The sequence below is a fragment of the Leucoraja erinacea genome, unplaced genomic scaffold (assembly GCF_028641065.1).
Source record: "Leucoraja erinacea ecotype New England unplaced genomic scaffold, Leri_hhj_1 Leri_181S, whole genome shotgun sequence".
Classification (NCBI taxonomy): Eukaryota; Metazoa; Chordata; class Chondrichthyes; order Rajiformes; family Rajidae; genus Leucoraja; species Leucoraja erinaceus.
In genome coordinates this window covers 82,851-104,822 of record NW_026576082.1, presented here as the reverse complement: position 1 = coordinate 104,822, position 21,972 = coordinate 82,851, and the positions used below count along the sequence as shown (strand labels likewise).

General features: G+C 54.5%; 1 pseudogene; it reads left to right on the top strand.

The window, feature by feature from the left end:
- The window catches only part of LOC129716182 (alpha-2-macroglobulin-like protein 1), a 131,193-nt pseudogene extending 109,485 nt beyond the window's left edge, over positions 1–21,708 (top strand).
- The last annotated feature ends 264 nt before the right edge of the window (positions 21,709–21,972 follow it).

Sequence of the window (21,972 nt, the reverse complement as noted above, 5' to 3'; positions counted from 1 at the left end):
CCACTTTTGTATCATCAGCAAACGTGCTAATCTTGCCATGTACGTTTTCATCCAAACGATTGATATAGATGACAAACAGTAACGGGCCCAGCACCGAACCCTGACGCACAGCACACATCACAGGACAACCAGTGTAGGACAAACATTTGCCAGAATATCGGTGGTAGACCTGTAAAGAACCAACATTAGTTATCTCCAGTCCTCTGGGGCCTGCCTGGTGGAAGTAAATTAACTTATGAGAGGCATAGACAGAGGAGACAGTCAGACCTTATTGTTATGTTGGAAATGTCAAATGATACAGACCCTGTTCAAGTGTTTAGTTGAGTTTAGAGATGCAGCATGGAAACAGACCATTCGGCCCACCGAGTCTACATCGACCAGCGATCACCGCACACTTACATTATCCTACATACACTAGGCGCAATTTACAATTATTCCAAGCCCATTAGTCTACAATGTACATCTTTGGATTGTGGGAGGAAAACAAAGATCCCAGAGCAAACCTACAATCTCCGTACAGACAGCACACGTAGTTAGCATGATAAACTGATCTCTGGCGCTGTAAGGCAGCAACTCTACCGCTGCACACCATGCCACCCTGGTTTACACAGTGGGTGGTGGGTGCCTAGAATCTGCTGCCAGGTGGTGGCGGTGGAGGTAGTTCCGAGAGTGGTGTTTATGGGGCTTTAGACAGGCATATGGATATGCAGGGAATGGAGGGATTTGGATCACGTGCAGGCACAGGAGATTAGTTTGATTTGCTTCATGTTGGGTACGGACATTGTGGGCCGAATGTTTGTTCCTGTCCCGACCCGAAACGTCACCGATCCACGCTCTCCAGGGATGCTGCCCGCAGTTTACTCCAGCACTTTGCGTCTTTATTTGTAAAATCGGCGCCTGGAGTTGCTGTCATCGTGGCCCTTGTGGCTAAAGGGGGTATGGAGAGAAGGCAGGTACAGGATACTGAGTTGGATGATCAGCCATGATCATATTGAATGGCGAATGGTGCAGGCTCGAAGGGCCGAGTGGCCTACTATGTTTCTATGTTCCTGTTACATGGTTGGGACTGGTCCACTTCTCACTCACATATTCCTCACCTCCTTCATTTCTCTCCTCGTCCTCCATAGATCTTGAGTCTGATCTCGTGCAGCCCCTGCCCTCCGACTTCAAGGTGAGGACATGTTGGAGTGGGGAGGGGGTCACTGCGGGAACCTCGGCTGGTGAGGGGTATGGTATTGGGGGGAAGGGGTTTGGAGTGGGGAGGGGAATTGGGTGGGAGGGAGGAGTAAGGGGGGTATGGGCGGTATTGTGAGGTGCAACGCGGGGACGAGCGGGGTTAAGGGACGAGGGGGGTGACGGACTGTGGGTGGACCGGTTCTGGGTGGGGGATGTGCACGGAGAAAGCGTGGGGGTGGGAGTGGGAGTGGAGGAGATGCTCGGAAGGAGGGGGAGGGGGTGCATATTCTCCAGGAGTCCAGCTTCCCCTCTCTGACCCTCCCTCTCCGTCTGCATCTTGTACCCCGTCTAGACAGACGTGGTAGGTGGGTCACTGGAGTGTTTGCGTCAGTCCCTGGAGACGGTGAACAACACCTACACCCTCGCCCTCCTCGCCTACGCCTTCACCCTCGCTGGAGACGGGCCCTCGAGGGACAGCACACTCCTCCGGCTGGACGCCCTCGCCATCAATGAGGGTGAGGACCCAGGCAGTCTCCCTCACTCCTCACGCACTCCTACCTCCATTCCTCCTTTTCACCTACATCCACCCACCTCTCTCCTACTTCCACCCCTTGCCCCATCCCTCTACCACTTGCTCCCTCCTACTTCCACCCACCCCACCTACATCCCGTCCTCGCCCCCCCCCCCCTCCTTCCCTCCCTCCCCTCCCGCATCAATGAGGGTGAGGACCTAAGGAATCTCCCTCACTTCTACATCACCCCCTCTCATTCCTACATTCACCCTCCTCACTCCCTCACTCCTACATCCACCACTCCCTCCAACATCCTTCCCTCCTACATCAACCCTCCCTCTAACCTCCACCCCTCTGCCCCTCCCTTAACCCCTTCCTCCCACTCCTCACCTCCTGCCTGTACCCTCCTTCCCTCCCTCGCCCCTTCCCGACACCCTCCTTTTTTCCCTCCCTCCACCCTTCGCATCCTCCCTTCCCTACTTCCTCCTTCCCATCCCTTCTTCCTACAGAATCGCTCCCTTTCGCTCAGACCCTTGAGTTCTGGCAACATGCACGTAAATGTTCTCTGTACTCTTTCCAGCTTGACGACATCTTTCTTACAACATGGTGCTCAGAACTGAACACAATACTCTAAATGCTGCTTCACCAACGTCTTATATAACTGCAACATGACCTCCTAACTTGTATAAGGTGGTCAACGTGCCAAAAGCCTTTATGGCCACCCTATCTAACATATAACATATAACAATTACAGCATGGAAACAGGCCATCTCGGCCCTACAACTCTACCTGCGACTCCACCTTCAAGCAACCATGCACCTGCACTCCAAGATCCCTCTGCTCTTTCACCATCCCCTGCTCATGTTAGACTTCCCAAGACGCAAGACCTCACATTTCTCTCTATTAAATTCCATCAACAATTCCTCAGCCCACCTGGCCAATCAATCAAGATCCTGCTGCTTTCTGCAAAACTATCCACATTTGTATCATCTGCAAACTTGCTAATCTTGCGATGTACATTGTCATCCAAATCATTGATATAGAAGACAAATAGTAACGGGCCCAGCACCGAACCCTGAGGCACACCACTAGTCACAGGCCTCCAGTCAAGAAGCAACATTCCATCACCATCCTCTGCTTCCTTCCATGAATCCAATATTCTATCCATTCAGCTATCTCCCCTTGGATCCCATGTTATTTAACCTTTGAGAGCAACCTACCATGTGGAACCTTGTTGAATGTTTTGCTGGTCCATATATACATCTACAGCTGTGTCCTCATCACCTGTTTGGTCTCGTCTTCAAAAAGGTCAGTCAGATTTGTGAGACACGACCTCCCATATATAAAACCATGCTGACCACAACATGATAAGTTTTAATCTACAACAAGACGGGGTGGAGACCCATTGCATCCCCATTTCCCAATGCAATATTCCACCACTCACTCACACACAACGCGATGTTCATTGAAAATGGTGATCCCGGCCCGGCAATCCTTCCCCAACTGCACACGAGTGGATACTGGACCCATTGCACATGCGCAGGGAGACGGCATCATTTTGTGTCACTGCCGCATCACCTGCGCCATTTTCAATTGTGACGTGCTGACGGGCCCCCCCAACTGCGCATCTGTGGTTGACGGACCCGGCAAGTGGGGGTGCTGTATAAAGTTCATTTAAGTTTTTAAAGGAAATTAATTTGTCAAATCGAACGAAACTTGATACTCCACACCGCACGCACTGAGTAAGGTGGGCCTCAAATTGTCACGCTTTTGTGTACCATTTCTGCAGCGTTTAGGGCATATGCAAATTTACATACAAACAAATATACAAGATGACAGTTTTAGTAATATATAGTAGACCAAGTGGGACACGTTGGGTCCCTGTCACACGGGAGGGCTGGTCCCCAAGCGCAATATTCCACCACTCACCCATAGCCTCCAACTGCTCAAGCGCAGCAATGCAGGAATTTCGTGGAATAATCCAAAAGATACAGAATATTTTCATTCCAAAGTTGGGATGTAATGTTAAAATTGTACAAGGCATTGGTGAGGCCAATTCTGGAATATGGTGTACAATTTTGGTCGCCTAATTATTGGAAGGATGTCAACAAAATAGAGAGAGTACAGAGGAGATTTACTAGAATGTTGCCTGGGTTTCAGCAACTAAGTTACAGAGAAAGGTTGAACAAGTTAGGTCTTTATTCTTTGGAGTGCAGAAGGTTAAGGGGGGACTTGATAGAGGTCTTTAAAATGATGAGAGGGATAGACAGAGTTGACGTGGACAAGCTTTTCCCACTGAGAGTAGGGAAGATTCAAACAAGAGGACATGACTTGAGAATTAAGGGACAGAAGTTTAGGGGTAACATGAGGGGGAACTTCTTTACTCAGAGTGGTAGCTGTGTGGAATGAGCTTCCAGTGAAGGTGGTGGAGGCAGGTTCGTTTTTATCATTTAAAAATAAATGTGATAGTTATGTGGACGGGAAAGGAATGGAGGGTTATGGTCTGAGTGCAGGTAGATGGGACTAGGGGAGAATACGTGTTCGGCACGGACTAGAAGGGTCGAGATGGCCTGTTTCCGTGCTGTAATTGTTATATGGTTATATGGTTAAAGAGGACGAAAGATTCTAGGGCGAGATTCTAGGCGGAGGCGACTGTGGCTGACAAGGGAAGTCAAGGACAGTATAAAACTAAAAGAGAAGGTGTATAGCGGAGCAAAGATCAGTGGGAAGCCAAAGGATTGGGAAGCTTTTAAAGAACAACAGAAAGTAACTAAAAAGGCAACTACGGGGGGGGGGAGAGATGAAATACGAAGGTACGCTAGCCAATAATATAAAAGAGCGTTTCTTCAGTTATATAAAGAGTAAGAAAGAGGCAAGTGTGGACGTTGGACCACTGGAGATTGATGCAAGAGATGTGTTATTGGGGAATAAAAGAATAGCAGAGGAGCTGAATACCTTTTCTGCATCAGTCTTCACAGTGGAAGACACCAGCAACATGCCTAAAATTCAAGAGAGTCGAGGGTGGAAGTTAGTTGAGTGGCTGTTACTAGGGAGAAGGTGCTTGGGAAGCTGAAAGGGCTGAAGTCACCTGGACTGGATGGACTACACCCTAGTGTTCTGAAAGAGGTGGCTTTAGGGATTGTGGAGGCATTGACAGTGATATTTCAAGAATCACTAGAGACAGGAGAGGTCCCAGATGATTGGAAAATTGCCAATATTACCCCGTTGCACAAGAAGTGAGCAAAGCAGAATAGTGGGAACTGTAGGCCGGTTAGTCTGACTTTGGTGGTTGGTAAGAATTTAGAGTCTATAATAAAGGATGAGTTTACTGAGCACTTAGAAGTTGACGATAAAATAGTCCAAAGTCAGCATGGCTTTGTGAAGGGGAGGTCTTGCTTGACAAATTTGCTGGAATTATTTGAAGAAGTAAATAGTAGGACAGACAAAGGAAAGTTAGTTGATGTTGTTTACTTAGATTTTCAGAAAGCCTTTGATAGTGTAAGTTGCCACACGTGAGGCAGCTAATGAAGATGAGAGCCCACGGTATCAAACCAGCATGGATAGCAGGTTGGCTGGATGGCAGATGGCCATAAAGGGGGCTTTTTCTGGTTGGCTGCCAGTGACTAGCGGAGTTCCGCAGGTGTCAGTGCTGGGGCCGCTACTCTTCACGTTGTATATTCATGATTTGGACGAGGGGATTGAAGGCTTGAGTTTGAGTATGATACAAAAATAGGTGGAGGGGTAGGTAATGTAAAGAAAGTAGTAGGAATTGGATAAGTTGGGAGAGTGGGCAGAGAATTGGCAGATGGAATACAGTGTAGCAAAGAATTTTGGTCGTACAAATAATGGCGTAGACTATTATCTAGGAAAATGGGGAGATAATCCAGAAATTGAAGGTGCAAAGGGATTTGGGAGTGCTGGTGCAGGATTCCCAAAAGTTAATCTGCAAGTCGAATCAGGAGTTAAGGCAAACTCAATGCTAGCATTTATTTCAAGAGGGTGTATACAAAAACAGGGATGTAATGCTGAGGCTCTATAAGGCGCTGGTAAGGCCACATTTGGAATATTGTGAGCACCATATCTGAGGAAGGATGTGCTGGTTCAGGAGAGGGTCCAGAGGGGGTTTATAAGAATGATCCCAGGAATGAGTAGGTTAACCTATGATGATCGTTTGTCGGCACTGGGCCTGTACTCGTTGGAGTTTTGAAGAATGAACGGGACCTCGTGGAAACATACAGAATAGTGAAAGGCTTGGATAGAGTGGATGTGGAGGCGATGTTTACGCCAGTGGGAGAGTCTAGGACTAAAAGTCACTGCCTCAGAATTAAAGGACGTACTTTTAAGAAGGAGATGAGAAATTTGAGTGGTGAATCTGGGAATTATTCGCCACAGAAGTCTGTGGAGGTCAAGTCAGTAGATATTTTTAAGGCACAGATAGATAGATTCTTGATTAGTACAGGTGTCAGAAGTTATGGGGAGAAGGCAGGAGAAGGGGGTAAGGAAGGAGAGGAAAAAAAGCCATGATTGAATTCTACTCCTATCACTTATGACCTTATAACATTACCATCCCTGATCAGCCATTGTCCGTCTATATGCATGTGAATACTCCCTCAGAATACTCTGTAGTAACTTTCCAACTACAGATGTTAAGTTCACTGGCCATTAGTTCCCAACATTTTCCATGCAGCCCTTCTTGAAAAGAGGCACAACATTTGCCACCCTCCAGTCTTCCAGCACCTCTCCTGTATTTAATGAAGACTGGTAAATTCCTGCAATTTCCTCTCTAGGTTCCCACAATGTCACAATCCCATAAGTGATCAGGCCTTGGAGATTTGTCTACCTTCATACACAACAGTACCTTCTGCACCTCTTCGACCGTAAGGCTGACTGCTCTCAAGACACATCCAGTGACTGCCCCAAGTTCCTCTGTCCTGTCTTTCTGCTTGGAAAATACAGAGGAGAAATACTCATTGAGGACTTTGCCCACCTCCTGTGGCTCCACACAGAGGTGACCATTTTAATTCCTGAGGGATTCCACTCTCGTGTTACCCTTTCCCACCTTATGTATTTATAAAATCCCTTGGGATTGTCCTTAATGCCAGAGCTATGCCCCTTAGTTTCCTCCAGGTATACACTGGATCCCAGCTGTCTATACCTGTCCCATGCATTCTTATTATTAACCAATTACTCAATTTTCCTCATCAGCCAAGCTTCCTTGTGTTTGCCTGCTTTGCCCTTCACTCCAACAGGGACATGTATATCCTGAGCTCTTGTCAGCACACTTTTAAAAATGTCCCATTTGTCTGATGTTCCTTTCCCTTCAAATAACCTGCACCAGTCAACTTGAGCGAGACCTTCTCTCATACACTCAAAGTTGACCTTACCCAAGTTGTGCATTTTATACATGGATCCTTTCCGTCCCTATCCATAACTATCTTAAACCTAATCGACCTGTGGTCACTGGTCCCAAAAGGCTTCTCAACATCATTCACTTGCCTTGTCGATTTCCCCGAGACTAGATCAAGTGTTGCCCTGTCACATGTGGGGCCCTCTACATATTGTTGGAGAAAACTTTACTGAACACCTTTGAGAAATTGCACCCCATCTAAACCTTTCACAGTATGATTTTTCCCAATCAATATTGGGATAGTTAAAATCCCCAACTACAACAACGTTACATGATCTGCAGCTGTCTGTACTATACTGCCATATTTGTTCTAATTCCTGTTGACTCTGGGGGTCTGTAGTACACCCCCAATAAGGTGATCATCCCTTTCTTGTTCCTCAGCTCCACCCATGAAGCCTCGCTAGATGATGTCCATAATGTCCCCTCTGACCACTGCCGTGACATCCTCCTTAAGCAATAACATAACCCCTATCCCTCCTCTTTTGCCTTCGCCCCCGTCTCTCCTCTACCCCAGAATATTGAGCTGCCAGTCCTGCCCCTCCCTTAACCAGGTCTCAGTCATGGCGACAACGTCTCAGTCGCACGTACCTGTCCATGCCCTAGGCTCATGTGCCTTACCCCGTCAGGCCCCTTATATTAAAAAACGTGCAGTTTAAACCAAACCTCCTTCCTTGCTCTCCTCCTTTCACCTGTCTATTCTGTCCTCGAAACTTCCTTTCACCACCCTTTATACCAACTTCTAACCTCCCACTTGCCTCTGTCCTTTATGAAATCTCACCCTCTTGCCAATCTAGTTTAAACCCACCCGTGTAGCATTAGCAAACCTGGTCCCCCAGTTAAGGTGCAACCCATCCCTTTTCTACAGGTCATCCCTGCCCCAAAAGGTCCAGGAATGTAAATCCCTGCCCCCTGCACCAACTCCTCAGCTACACATTCATCTCCCCTATGTTTCTGTTCTTGCCCTCACTAGCACGAGGTACTGGATGCAAACCAGAGATAACTACCCTGGAGGTCGTGCTTTTCAGCCTTTTACCTAATTCCTTAAACTCATGTTGCAGAATCTCCTTCCTATTCCTGTCTATATCGTTTGTGCCCTCCTCTCATCCCTTCTCTTCCCCTGACCCTCTCTCCCCCCTGACCCTCTCTCCCTCTCTCCCCCTGACCCTCTCTCCCCCCTGACCCTCTCTCCCCCCTGACCCTCCCCCCCTGACCCTCTCTCCCCCCTGACCCTCTCTCCCCCCCTGACCCTCTCTCCCCCCTGACCCTCTCTCCCCCCCTGACCCTCTCTCCCCCCTGACCCTCCCCCCCTGACCCTCTCCCCCCCCTGACCCTCTCCCCCCTGACCCTCCCCCCCTGACCCTCTCCCCCCCCTGACCCTCTCTCCCCCCTGACCCTCTCTCTGACCCCCTGACCCTCTCCCCCCCTCCCCCTGACCTCTCCCCCCCTGACCCTCTCCCCCCCTGACCCCTCTCCCCCCTGACCCTCTCTCCCCCCAGACCCCCCTCCCCCTGACCCCTCTCCCCCCCTGGCCCTCTCCCCCCTGAGGAGTGGGGGCTCTCTCCCCCCTGACCCCCTGACCCTCTGACCCTCTCCCTCTCCCCCCTGACCCTCTCTCTCCTCCCCCCCCCAGCCCCACCCCCTGCAGCGCTCCTCCCCCATGTCCGCCCCGCCAGAGGAACTCCGGACCCTCCCCCCTCAGGTGAGAGGAGCCTCCCCCCCTGACCCTCCTCCCCCTGAGGGCCTCTCTCTCCCCCCCCTGAGACCCTCTCTCCCCCCCTGACGGAAGGGGAGCCCTGACGACTCCCCCCCTGACCCTCCCCCCCGGGGGAGGGTGGAGGGCCCTGGAAGAGTGGGAGGAATGGACCCTCTCTCCCCCCCCCTGACCCCCTCTCTCCCCCCTTGACCCCTCTCCTCCCCCCCGAAACCCACACTCCCCCTCCCCTCACCAAGCCCCACCCGCTCTCCCCCCCTGTTAATGTCCCCCCTTCTGTCCCCCCCTTCCCTCTCCCCCTGACCCCTCTCCCTGACCCTCCCCCCCACCCTCTCTCCCCCTGACCCCTCTCCCCCCTGACCCTCCTCCCCCCTGACCCTCTCCCCCCCTGACCCTCTCTCCCCCCCTGACCCTCTCTCCCCCCTGACCCTCTCTCCCCCCTGACCCTCTCTCTCCCCCTTGACCCTCTGCCCCCTCACCCTCCTCCCCCCTGACCCTCCCCCCCTGACCCCTCCCCCCTGACCCTCTCCCCCCTCCCCCCCCCCTCCCCCCCCCCCCCACCCTCTCTCTCCCCCCCTGACCCCTCCCCCCCCCCTGACCCTCCCCCCTGCCCCCCCTCCCCCCTGACCCCCCCCCCCCCTTGCCCCCTCCCCCCCCCTACCCCTCTCCCCCCCTGACCCCCTCTCCCCTGACCCTCTCCCCCTGACCCCCTCTCCCCCTGACCCTCTGCCCCCTTGACCCTCTCCCCCTGACCCTCCCCCCCCTGACCCTCTCTCCCCCTCACCCTCTCCCCCCCCTCTCACCCTCTGACCCCCCCCTGACCCTCTCTCCCCCGCCCCTCACCCTCTGACCCCCTGACCCACTCTGACCCTCTGACCCCCCCCCCCACCCTCTGGGGGCTCTGCCCCCTCCCCCCTCTCCCCCCCCCCCTCACCCCTGCCCTCAGCCTGACCCACCTTCCCCCCCTGACCCTCTGCCCCCCCACCCTCTGCCCCCCTCCCCCTCACCCTCTGCCCCCCTCCCCCTCTGGTCCCCCCACGGCCCCTCTCCCTCTCCGCCAGAGGACCCTCTGCCCCCCGGCCCCTCCCCTCCCCTCAGGTGAGATGAGCGGCCCCTCTGGGGGGGACCCTCTCCCCCCCCGAGGGTGTAGGTCTGCCCCCCCTCCCCCATCCCTCCCCCCCCCCAGAGGGAACTCCTGAGTGGGCTCTTCGCCCCCCCTCAGGGTCTGGGGGGGGACCCTCTGGGAGGAACCCTCTTGCCCCCCCACCCCCTCTTGAAGGAGGAGGTACTTCCCCCCCCCCCCTCTGTTGCTTGACACCCTCTGCCCCCTGAGTGATCCCCCAAACCCTCACCCCCCTCACCCTCTGCCTGGAAGTCACCCTCTTCCCCCCCCCCTTCTGCCCTCCCCCCCCCACCCTCTGCCCCCCCCTCACCCTGATTCTGCCCCCTCACCCTCTGCCCCCCCTCACCCCCTGCCCTCAAGTGCCCCTCTGTCAAACCTTGTTAATGTCCCCCTCTGCCCCCTCACCCTCTGCCCCCTTCCCCCTCTGCCCCTTCACCCCTCCCCCTCTGCCCCCCCCACCCTCTGTCCCCCCCTCACCCTCCCCCTCACCCTCTGCCCCCCTCACCCTCTGCCCCCTCACCCTCTGCCCCCTCACCCCTCTGCCCCCTCACCCTCTGCCCCCCACCCTCTGCTCCCCTCACCCTCTGCCCCCTTCACCCTCTGCCCCCCTCACCCTCTGCCCCCTCCCCTCACCCTCCCCTCACCCTCTGCCCCCTCACCCCTCTGCCCCCTCACCCTCTGCCCCCTCACCCTCTGCCCCCCCTCACCCTCTGCCCCCCCCCACCCTCTGCCCCCCTCACCCTCTGCCCCCCTCACCCTCTGCCCCCCCCTCACCCTCTGTCCCCCCCCACCCTCTCCCCCTCACCCTCTGCCCCCTCACCCTCTGTCCCCCCCTCACCCTCTGCCCCCCCTCACCCTCTGTCCCCCCTCACCCTCTGCCCCCCCACCCTCTGTCCCCCCCCCCCTCTCTCCCCCCCCCCCCCACCCTCTTCCCCCTCATCCTCCTTTCCCCCTCCCCCACTCCCCCCCCTCTACAGGACACAGTGGTGGCCCTCCAGGCCCTCTCCCTCTACGCGGCCCTCACCTACTCCCCCGAGCCCCTCTCCTCCGTCTCGCTCAGTGGCCCCGGCGGCTTCCAGCGGCTCCTCCACATCGACGCCCACAACCGGCTGGTGGTGCAGAGAGCGGCACTGCCGGGCACCGGTACCTACATCGGCAACATCACCGGCACCAGCTGTGTGCTGCTCCAGGTGAGGGGGGATGGAGGGTTGGGGGTGGGTGGAGAGAGAGAGGGTGGGACACAGGGAGTCATAGTGTCACACAGTGTGGAAACAGGCCATTCGGCCCAACATCCCCACACCGGCCAACGTGTCCCAGCTACACTCGTCACACCTGCAAATCTGAAAATTCTGCATGCAACATCTCACACTAATCATTGATGTAGATGAAAAACAGTAATGGGCCCAACCCTGAGGTACACCACTAATCACAGGCCTCCAGTCCAAGAAGCAACCTTCCACCATCACCCTCTGCTTCCTTCCATCAACTCAATGTTCTATCCATTCAGCTATCTCTCCTTTGACCCCATATGATATAACCTTCAAGCAAGGAGGGAGGGTAGGATGGATGGGGGTGAGAGGGTGGAGGATGGATGGCGGGAGGAGGAGGGGTAGAGGTGGGGTGGACCAAGGAAGGAGGGGAGATGGCGGGAGGAGGGATGAGGTGGGGTGGAGTGTTGGAGGGAGGTTGTAGTGAGGCAGCAAGGGTGTGGGAATAGTGAGGGAGGGGTAGAGGGTGGGTAAGTGAAGGGTGAGTGAGGGCCATACTGATCCTGCTGTTCCTCCCTCCTCCCCCTCACCCCCTCCCTGCCCCAGACGTCTCTCCGCTACCACACGCTGCCGTCTGCCGGTGCTGCCGCCTTCCAGCTCTCCCTCCATCTGGAAGTGTATGGCATGAAGATGGCCGTGCTGCATATCAACGTCACGTGAGCTCCGGCGTCTGGTGGCCAGACGGGGCATCTCGGGGTGGGGGGGGGGGGGGAAGGGGTCTGTGGAGGGAAGACGGGTTGTCTGGGGTGAGACCGGCCGTCTGAGGTGGGGGATGGCCTGTTTGGTGGGGAAGGGGCTGTCTGGTAAGGGGTAGGGAGCATCTAGGGGGTGAGATGGGTCAACTGGGGGGAGGTTAGATGGGTCTCCAACTGGGGGGGGGGGGGCATATGGGGAGGAAGGGCTGTCTGTGACCCCAGGGTGTGTTTCCCGTGCCCTGTGTGTTCACATGTTTACCCGTGTTGCCCCGCAGCTACACGGGATCCCGCAACGTCTCCAACATGGTGATCGTCAACATGAAGATGTTCTCCGGGTATTCCCCCCAGGTAAGGGGCGGGGGCGGGGGCAGGGCAGGGGTCAACGAGTGGGGACGGGGGTATGGGCTGCCGCCTCCATTCGGGGCAGTGACTGATGACCTTTGTCCCTCTCTCGCTCCAGACCACGATGCCTGTGGGTGTGAGTCGCATAGAGTCAAGGACGGACATTTTCCTGATGTACATTGAAAAGGTGAGGGGGGGGGGGGGGGAGGGAATTAGACAGACTGGATGTGGTAAGGGAGGACAGGATGGGCTAGTGGGGGACATTGGGTTGGGGAGGGTGAAGGGGGAGGGGGTTTTAAATGGGGTCTCGGAGGGGAACGTGTGGGGGCGAAGGGGAAGAATGGGTGGATGAGGGGTGTGTGGGACGGGGGAGAGACTGCGGTCACAGACTGACCCCCCCCCCCGCTGCCCCCACAGATGGACGCCGGCCAGACCCTCCCCCTGTCCGTCCGCATCTTCCAGGAATTCCCTGTGGAAAACCTGCAGGAGGCCCACGTCTCCGTCTACGATTACTACGTGACTGGTAGGGCCCAGCTCACTCCTCCCCCCTCACTCCCCCCCTCACTCCTCCCCCCTCACTCCTCCCCTCCCCTCACTCTCCCCCTCCCCCTCACTCCTCCCCCTCCTCCTGCTCCCCCCTCACTCCTCCCCCCTCCTGCTCCCCCCCTCTCTCCTCCCCCCTCCTGCTCCCCCCCTCCTGCTCCCCCCCTCCTGCTCCTCCCCCCTCACTCTCCCCCCTCCTGCTCCCCCCCTCCCTCCCCCCCTCCTCCCCCCCCCTCACTCCTCCCCCCTCCTCCTCCCCCTCACTCCTCCCCCTCACTCCTCCCCCTCACTTCCTCCTCCCCCTCCTCCTCCCCTCTCCCTCCTCCCCCCTCCCTCCTCCCCCCTCCTCCTCCCCCTCACTCCTCCCCCTCACTCCTCCCCCCTCACTCCTCCCCCCCCTCACTCCTCCCCCTCACTCCTCCTCCCCCCCTCACTCCTCCCCTCTCACTCCTCCCCCCTCACTCCTCCCCCCTCCTCCTCCCCCCCCCTCACTCCTCCCCCCTCACTCCCCCCCCTCCACTCCTCCCCCTCACTCCTCCCCCTCACTCCTCCCCCTCCCTCCTCCTCCTCCTCCTCCCCCTCCTGCTCCCCCTCACTCCTCCTCCCCCTCACTGCTCCCTCCCCCTCACTCTCCCCCCTCACTCCTCCCCCCACTTCCTCCCCCCCCTCACCTCCTCCCCCTCACTCCTCCCCCCTCACTCCTCCCCCCTCACTCCTCCCCCTCACTCCTCCCCCCTCACTCCTCCCCCTCACTCCTCCCCCTCCTGCTCCCCCCCCACTCCCCTCCCCCCCTCACTCCTCCCCCTCACTCCTCCCCCTCACTCCTCCCCCTCACTCCCCCCCTCCTCCTCCTCCCCACTCTCCTCCCCCTCACTCTCCCCCCCTCCACCCTCCCCCTCCTCCTCCCCCTCCTCCTCCCCCTCACTCCCTCTCCCCTCACTCCTCCCCCCTCCCTCTCCCCCCCTCACTCCTCCCCTGTCACTCCATCCCCTCCTCCTCCTCCCCCTCACTCCTCCCCCTCACTCCTCCCCCGTCTCCTCCCCCCTCACCCCCCCCCCTCCTGCCTCCCCCCTCACTCCTCCCCCTCCTGCTCCTCCCCCCTCACTCCTCCCCCCCTCCTCCCCCCCCCTCACTCCTCCCCCCTCCTGCTCCCCCTCACTCCTCCCCCCCCTCCTCCCCCCCTCCTGCTCCCCTCCTCTCTCCCCCCTCCTCCCTCCCCCCTCTCCCCTCCCCCTCACTCCTCCCCCTCACTCCTCCCCCTCACTCCTCCCCCTCACTCCTCCCCCTCACTCTCCCTCCCCCCTCCTGCTCCCCCCCCTCACTCCCCCCCCCCTCCTCCCCCCCTCACTCCCCCCCCCCCCTCACTCCTCCCCTGTCACTCCTCCCCCTCACTCTCTCCTCCTGCCACTCACTCCTCCCCCCTCCCTCCTCCCCCCCTCACTCCTCCCCCTCACTCCTCCCCCTCACTCCTCCCCCCCTCCTCCCCCTCACCCCCCCCTCCTGCTCCCCCCTCACTCCCCCCCTCCTCCTCCCCCCTCACTCCTCCCCCCCCCCTCCTGCTCCCCCTCACTCCCCCCCCTCCTGCTCCCCCTCACTCCTCCCCCTCCTGCTCCCCCTCACTCCCCTCCCCTCCTCCCCCTCCCCCCTCACTCCCCCCTCCTCCCCCCCCCTCCCTCCCTCCACCCCCCTCCAACTCCCCCTCACTCCTCCTCCCTCTCTCCTCCCCCTGCTCCTCCCCCTCCCTCCTCCCCCTTCCCTCCCTCCACCCTCCCTCCCTCCACCCTCCTTTCCTCCTCGCTCCTCCTGCCCCTCACTCCATCACCCCTCTACCGCTCTCCCCCTGCTCCACCCTCCCTCACTCCTCCCCCCTCCCTCACTCCTTTAAATCACTCCTCCCCTCTCTCTCTCTCTCTCCCTCCATCTCTCCTAGACGAGGCTGCCATTGCTGGGTACCAGTGGCCCACTTTGAGTAAGTGTTTCCTCCCCGACGTCCCCTCTCCCCCAAAACTGGGATGACTCTCAGGGCCAGTGTGTCGCCACTCTGGAGGGGTGGGCTCACACTGGGAGGTGGGAGTCACACCGGCTCACCGGGGTGTGGGGTCATACTGGGGGGGGGGAGGGGAGGGGGAGGGGGGGAGGTGGGGGGGAACCTGGGTCACACTGGTGGGGAGTGGGGTACTGGGGTAGCAGATTCTGTCCAGGTCAGTGAGAGGTGTTATATTTGGGAAGTCCACCAAGGACAGGGCCTTCAGACTGATGGGTGATTTCCTGCGAGTGTTGTGGAGTAGAGGCATCAATGCAGCCCCCATGTAGCCCGTTGTTGCTGTTTAAGTAGCCCCCCCCCCCCTATGTAACCAAGATGCAGCCCCCATGCAACTGTATGTGGCCCCAATGTAGTTGTCTATGCAGCCCCCATGCAGCCGTTGATGTGTTGGGGATGGAGCCGATGTACGTTTGGAACATGGACTGTTCGACAGAACCAATAGCAAGGCAGACATAGAAACATAGAAACATAGAAATTAGGTGCAGGAGTAGGCCATTCGGCCCTTTGAGCCTGCACCGCCATTCAATATGATCATGGCTGATCATCCAACTCAGTATCCCGTACCTGCCTTCTCTCCATACCCCCTGATCCCCTTAGCCACAAGGGCCACATCTAACTCCCTCTTAAATATAGCCAATGAACTGGCCTCAACTACCCTCTGTGGCAGAGAGTTCCAGAGATTCACCACTCTCTGCGTGAAAAAAAGTTCTTCTCATCTCGGTTTTAAAGGATTTCCCCTTTATCCTTAAGCTGTGACCCCTTGTCCTGGATAGTGCCCATTGAGTGCCTGTGACTACATCTTTAACTTGAGGAAAGTGGGAAGTCCAAATGGGAAGCTGTTCAGGGTGAGGACGAGTTCCAGCAGGTGGAGGAGAGTGTCGCAGAGAGGAACTGATTGGGTCCCTGTTCAAGGAAGAACTGTTGGGCCTTGAGACCTTCTGGGTGGGAATGTAGCTCTAAACCATTCCTATCCATCCAAGTATCTTTTAAATGCTGTTATCGTCCCTGCCTCCCCTACCTCCTCTGGCAGCTTGTTCCATAAAACCACTCTTACCTTCAACATACGACCTTCTGTATTTGATTTCCCTGCCGTAGGTAAAATACTCTGTGTGTTCCTCCTCTCTATTCCCTCATGATTTTATACACCTCTATAAGATCATTCCTCAGTCTCCCATGCTCTATCCTGCCCAGGCAGCATTCTGGTGAACCTCCTCTGCACCATCTCCAAAGCTTCCAACCCTTTCCTGTAATGGGGCGACCAGAACTGCACACATTACTCCGGGTCTGGGACCCATCATGTCATTCTATATCTTCCTAGCATCTGATCGTATGTCCCCTGTCATGGATACAGAGATCAAGAAAGGGGAGAGGGGTGTTAGACAGTGGACATTGGTGGTAGAGTAATGAGATTGGCGAGTTATGCATGGGTGCAGGAGGCAGCCCCCGTGCAGTCGTCCATGTAGCTCAATGTGCAGCCCCCATGAAGCCCCAATGCAGCTGTCTATGTAGCCCCCACGCAGCTGTATGTAGCCCCCACGCAGCTGTATGTAGCCCCCACGCAGCTGTATGTAGCCCCCACGCAGCTGTATGTAGCCCCCACGCAGCTGTATGTAGCCCCCACGCAGCTGTATGTAGCCCCCACGCAGTAGCCCCCACGCAGCTGTATGTAGCCCCCACGCAGCTGTATGTAGCCCCCATGCAGCTGTATGTAGCCCCCATGCAGTCATCAATGTTTCCCCAGACCCTCAATCACAGCTACATCCTCACCAACATAAAAATGACACGCAGAGAGAGATGACGATGGAATTGTGTAGAAAGGAACTGCTGATGCTGGTTTAAACTGCAGATAGACTAAAATAGCTGGGGTAACTCAGTGGGTCAGAGCATAGGAGAAAAGGGATAGGTGATGTTTCGGGTCAAGACCCGTCTTCAGATAGGAGAGTCAGGAGAAAGGGAAACGAGCGATATAGAAAGATATAGAACAAATGAATGAAAGATATGCAAAACAGTAATGATGAAACAGGCTGTTTGTTAGCTGTTTATTAGGTTAGAATGAGTTACAGACAATGAAACTCAACTAGACAACGTTGAAGCTGGTACGACTTGGGTGGGGGAGGTCCGGAAAGAGAGGGAATGCAAAGGTTACTTGAAGTTAGAGTAATCAAGGCTCATACCACTGGGTTGTAAGCTGCCCATGTGAAATATGAGATGCTGGTCCTCTACTTAATTTAACAACCAGAAGATCAGGTAGGTTTATGCAGACTAAGCAGATGTGTTCAGCGAAACGATCGCCGAGCCTGCACTTGGTCTCGCCAATATATAGGAGTCCACACCTAGAACAGCGGATACAGTAGAGGAGATCGGAGTTGCAAGTGAACCTTTGCCTCACCTGAAAAGACACGGGATCCTTGAACGGAGTGGAGGGATGAGGTATCAGGACATGAGGGAATCGATCGGGTGAATGCACAGAGTCTTTTAGCCAGAGTAGGGGATTTATGAACCAGGCGACATAGGTTTATGGTGAGGGGAAAGATTTAATAGGACCCAGAAAGGCAACTTTTGTGCTCAAAGGGTGTTGGTATAGGGAGGGAGCTGCCAATAGGAGGTAATTGGGGCAGGTAACATAACAACTTATACAGTTTTCAGGAAGGTTTACAGTATGTGATGGCATTGGCTTGTTTTTGTCACGTGTACCGAGATACAATGAAACGATTTGTTGTAATGCAAGTCATATCGTACATGAGCAGTGGAGAAGTTGATAAGCAGCCTGTAGAACATAGTGTCATAGCTGCAAGGTGGCACATTGGCACAGTGGTAGGGTTGCTGCCTTACAGAGCCTGAGATCTGGGTTCGATCCTAACTACGGGTGCTGTCTGTACGGAGTTTGTATGTTCTTCCTGTCACCGCGTGGGTTTACTCCAGGTGGTCCGGTTTCCTCCCACATTTGAAAGACATGGGTTTGTCGGCGAATTGGCTTTGGTAAAATTGTAAATTGTCCCTAGTGTGCAGGATGGTGTTAGTGTACGGGATGGGCTGGTCCACACTGACTCGGTGGGCTGATGGGCCGGTTTCCACCTAAACAAAACTAAACTAAAGCTACAGAGGAAATGCAGATAATAAAAGTGCAAGGGCAGCAAGGTGGTGGATACTTAAAGATAATATATATAAGCATCTGGATAAACAGGGTCTGATTAGGAACAGTCAACATGGATTTGTGCCTGGAAGGTCATGTTTGACTAATCTTCTTGAATTTTTTGAAGAGGTTACTCGGGAAATTGATGAGGGTAAAGCAGTGGATGTTGTATATATGGACTTCAGTAAGGCCTTTGACAAGGTTCCTCATGGAAGGTTGGTTAAGAAGGTTCAATGGTTGGGTATTAATGGTGGAGTAGCAAGATGGATTCAACAGTGGCTGAATGGGAGATGCCAGAGAGTAATGGTGGATGGTTGTTTGTCAGGTTGGAGGCCAGTGACTAGTGGGGTGCCACAGGGATCTGTGTTGGGTCCACTGTTGTTTGTCATGTACATCAATGATCTGGATGATGGTGTGGTAAATTGGATTAGTAAGTATGCAGATGATACTAAGATAGGTGGGGTTGTGGATAATGAAGTAGATTTTCAAAGTCTACAGAGAGATTTATGGCAGTTGGAAGAGTGGGCTGAAAGATGGCAGATGGAGTTTAATGCTGATAAGTGTGAGGTGCTACATCTTGGCAGGACAAATCAAAATAGGACGTACATGGTAAATGGTAGGGAATTGAAGAATGCAGGTGAACAGAGGGATCTGGGAATAACTGTGCACAGTTCCCTGAAAATGGAATCTCATGTAGATAGGGTGGTAAAGAAAGCTTTTGGTGTGCTGGCCTTTATAAATCAGAGCATTGAGTATAGAAGTTGGGATGTAATGTTAAAATTGTACAAGGCATTGGTGAGGCCAATTTTGGAATATGGTGTACAATTTTGGTCGCCTAATTATAGGAAGGATGTCAACAAAATAGAGAGAGTACAGAGGAGATTTACTAGAATGTTGCCTGGGTTTTCAGCAACTAAGTTACAGAGAAAGGTTGAACAAGTTAGGGCTTTATTCTTTGGAGCGCAGAAGATTAAGGGGGACTTGATAGAGGTCTTTAAAATGATGAGAGGGATAGACAGAGTTGACGTGGAAAAGCTTTTCCCACTGAGAGTAGGGAAGATTCAAACAAGGGGACATGACTTGAGAATTAAGGGACAGAAGTTTAGGGGTAACATGAGGGGGAACTTCTTTACTCAGAGAGTGGTGGCTGTGTGGAATGAGCTTCCAGTGAAGGTGGTGGAGGCAGGCTCGTTTTTATCATTTAAAAATAAATTTGATAGTTATATGGATGGGAAAGGTATGGAGGGTTATGGTCTGAACGCAGGTATATGGGACTAGGGGAGATTACGTGTTCGGCACGGACTAGAAGGGTCGAGATGGCCTGTTTCCGTGCTGTAATTGTTATATGGTTATATGATTGGGAGATGGGGAATTCATCCTTAGCATACGGGAGGTGTGCTCACTACACTGGTAACAGCGGGCAGAAGCTGTTCCTGTATCTGGTGTAGTGCTTTCCAGCTTTTATATCTTCCCTATGGTGGGAGCGGGGAGGAAAGGGAATGTCCAGGTGTGAGAGGCCATTTTAGTTTAGCTTAGTTTAGTGATACAGCCTGGAAACAGGCCCTTCGGCCCACAAGGTCCGCACCGACCAGCGATCCCCACACATTAACACTATCTTACACCCACGGGATAATTTTTACATTTACCATTTAACCTTCAAACCTGCACGTCTTTGGAGTGTGGGAGGAAACTGAAGATCTTGGTGAAAACCCACGCAGGTCATGGGAAGAACATACAAACTCCGTACAGACAGCACCTACAGTCGGGATCGAACCCAGGTCTCCGGCGCTGCATTCGCTGTAAGGCAGCAACTCTGCCGCTGCGCCACCGTGAATATACTGGTGATACAAGAACTGCAGATGTTGGTTTACAAAGAAGACGCAAAGTGCTGGAGTAACTTAATGGGTCAGGCAGCATCTCTGGAGAACAGGGAGAGGTGATGTTTTGGGTCGGGACTCAAAATTCCCAAAGCATTCGACCTGAAATGTCACTTGTCCATGTTCTCCAGAGACGCTGCCTGATCCTGAGTCACACCAGCGCTGGCTGATTCCTATCATGGGGCAATGTGAAGTGTAGATGGTGTTGATTGGTTATGTACCATGGAGGAATCTGAGTGGGAACTTTTTCGCGCAAGGGGTGGTGGAAATATGGAACAAGCCACCAGAGGAGGTAGTTGAGGCAGAGGCAGTATCCCAACATCTAAGAAGCAGTTAGACAGGTACATGGATAGGACCGATTTGGACCAAATGCTGGCAGATGGGACTAGTGTAGCTGGGACATGTTGGGCGGTGTGGGCAAGTTGGGCTGAAGAGCCTGTTTCCACACTGCTTCACTCCATGACTCTATGACTGGGCTGTGTCCACAACTCATTGCTGTGTAGTACCTTGTAGCTCATCACATCTACTCCCCAGGACACCCACCACATGCTGCTTCACCTCCAGGCATTGAGTTGTTGCACTTTGGGAGGTCAAACACAAGGGGGAAATGGGCAAACCCTCAACAAGTACAGAGGGATCTTGGGCTCCAAATCTGTACAGGAAAGAACTGCAGATGCTGGTTTAAATCTAAGGTGATACAAAATGCTGGAGTAACTCAGCAGGACTTCTGGAGAGAGGCATGGGTGATGTTTCGGGTCGGGACCCTTCTTCAGACTGATGTCAGAGGAGGGGGCAGGACAGAGATAGAATGTAGTCGGAGAGTGTAAGTGGGTTGAGAACTGGGGGAGGGGATGGAGAGGGGGGATGGAGAGGGAGGGAAAGCAACAGCTGTTTGAAGTTAGAGAAGTCAATGTTCACACCGCTGGGGTGTAAGCTGCCCAAGCCAAATATGAGGTGCTGTTCCTCCAATTTGCATTGGGCCTAACTCTGACAAATGGAGGAGGCCCAGAATATAAATGGGATGGGGAGTTATAGTGCAGAGCAACCGGGAGGTTAAGGTGGACTGAGCGGAGGTGTTCAGCAAAACGATTGTAGAGCCTGCGTCTCGCCGTTATACAGGAGTTGACACCTGAAACAGCGGTTACAGTAGATGTGATTGGAGGAGGTGCAGGTGAACCTCTACCTAACCTGAAAGGACTATCGTGGTCCCTGGACAGAGTCGAGGGAGAAGATATAGGGACAGGTGTTGCAAGTTCACCGGTTGCAGGGGAAGGGACCTGGGGAGCGGTGGTTTGGGTGGGAAGGGATGAGTTAACCAGGCAGTTGCGGAAGAAGCAATCTCTGCGGAAAGGGGATGAGATGGGAAAATGTGGCTAGCGGTGGGATCCCGTTGGAGGTGGTGGAAATTTCGGAGGATTGTGCGTTACACTTGCACCTCTTCCAACCTCATCTACTGCATCCGTTCAAGATGTAGACTCTTGCACATCAGTGAGACCAAATGTAGACTGGGTGATCGTTTCGCGGAACACATGCCCGCCTGAACATACCTGATCTCCCGGTTGCCGATCACTTTCATTCTCCTTCCCATTCCCACCACACTGACCTTTCTGTCCTCCGTCTCCTCCATTGTCAGTGGGGCTAAACGCAAATTGGAGGAACAGCATCTGATACTTTGTTTGGCATCTTACAGCCCAGTGGTATGAATATTGATTTCTCTCATTTCAGGTATTCCCTTTATCCCGCTTCCTATGTTGACAGTGGTGGAGGACGCGGTTTGAGTGGAAAGAATTAAAGAGGCTCCCAGTCCCAGTACCGGACAGAAGCCGAGAACAATCTCCAACCAAGAATCAGCCTCAATAAATGACTAAATCAATCCTCCTCATGTCTCTGCTCAATCCTCACCTCCCCATCCTGTACACACCTGCTCACTCCAGCACCCTTACTTGGGGCACACACGCACCTTCACCACAATGAACAGTCGACTCTGGGGGTCAACTTTGGAGTGCCAAGACATAGTTCCCTGAAAGTGGCGTCACGGGTAGATATTGGTCTTTGTCACCCAGGGAATGGAGTCTTGCTTTTGGGGCGTTATGTTGCAGTTGTACAAGACGTTGGTGAGGCCGCACCTGGTGTGTTTTGTTC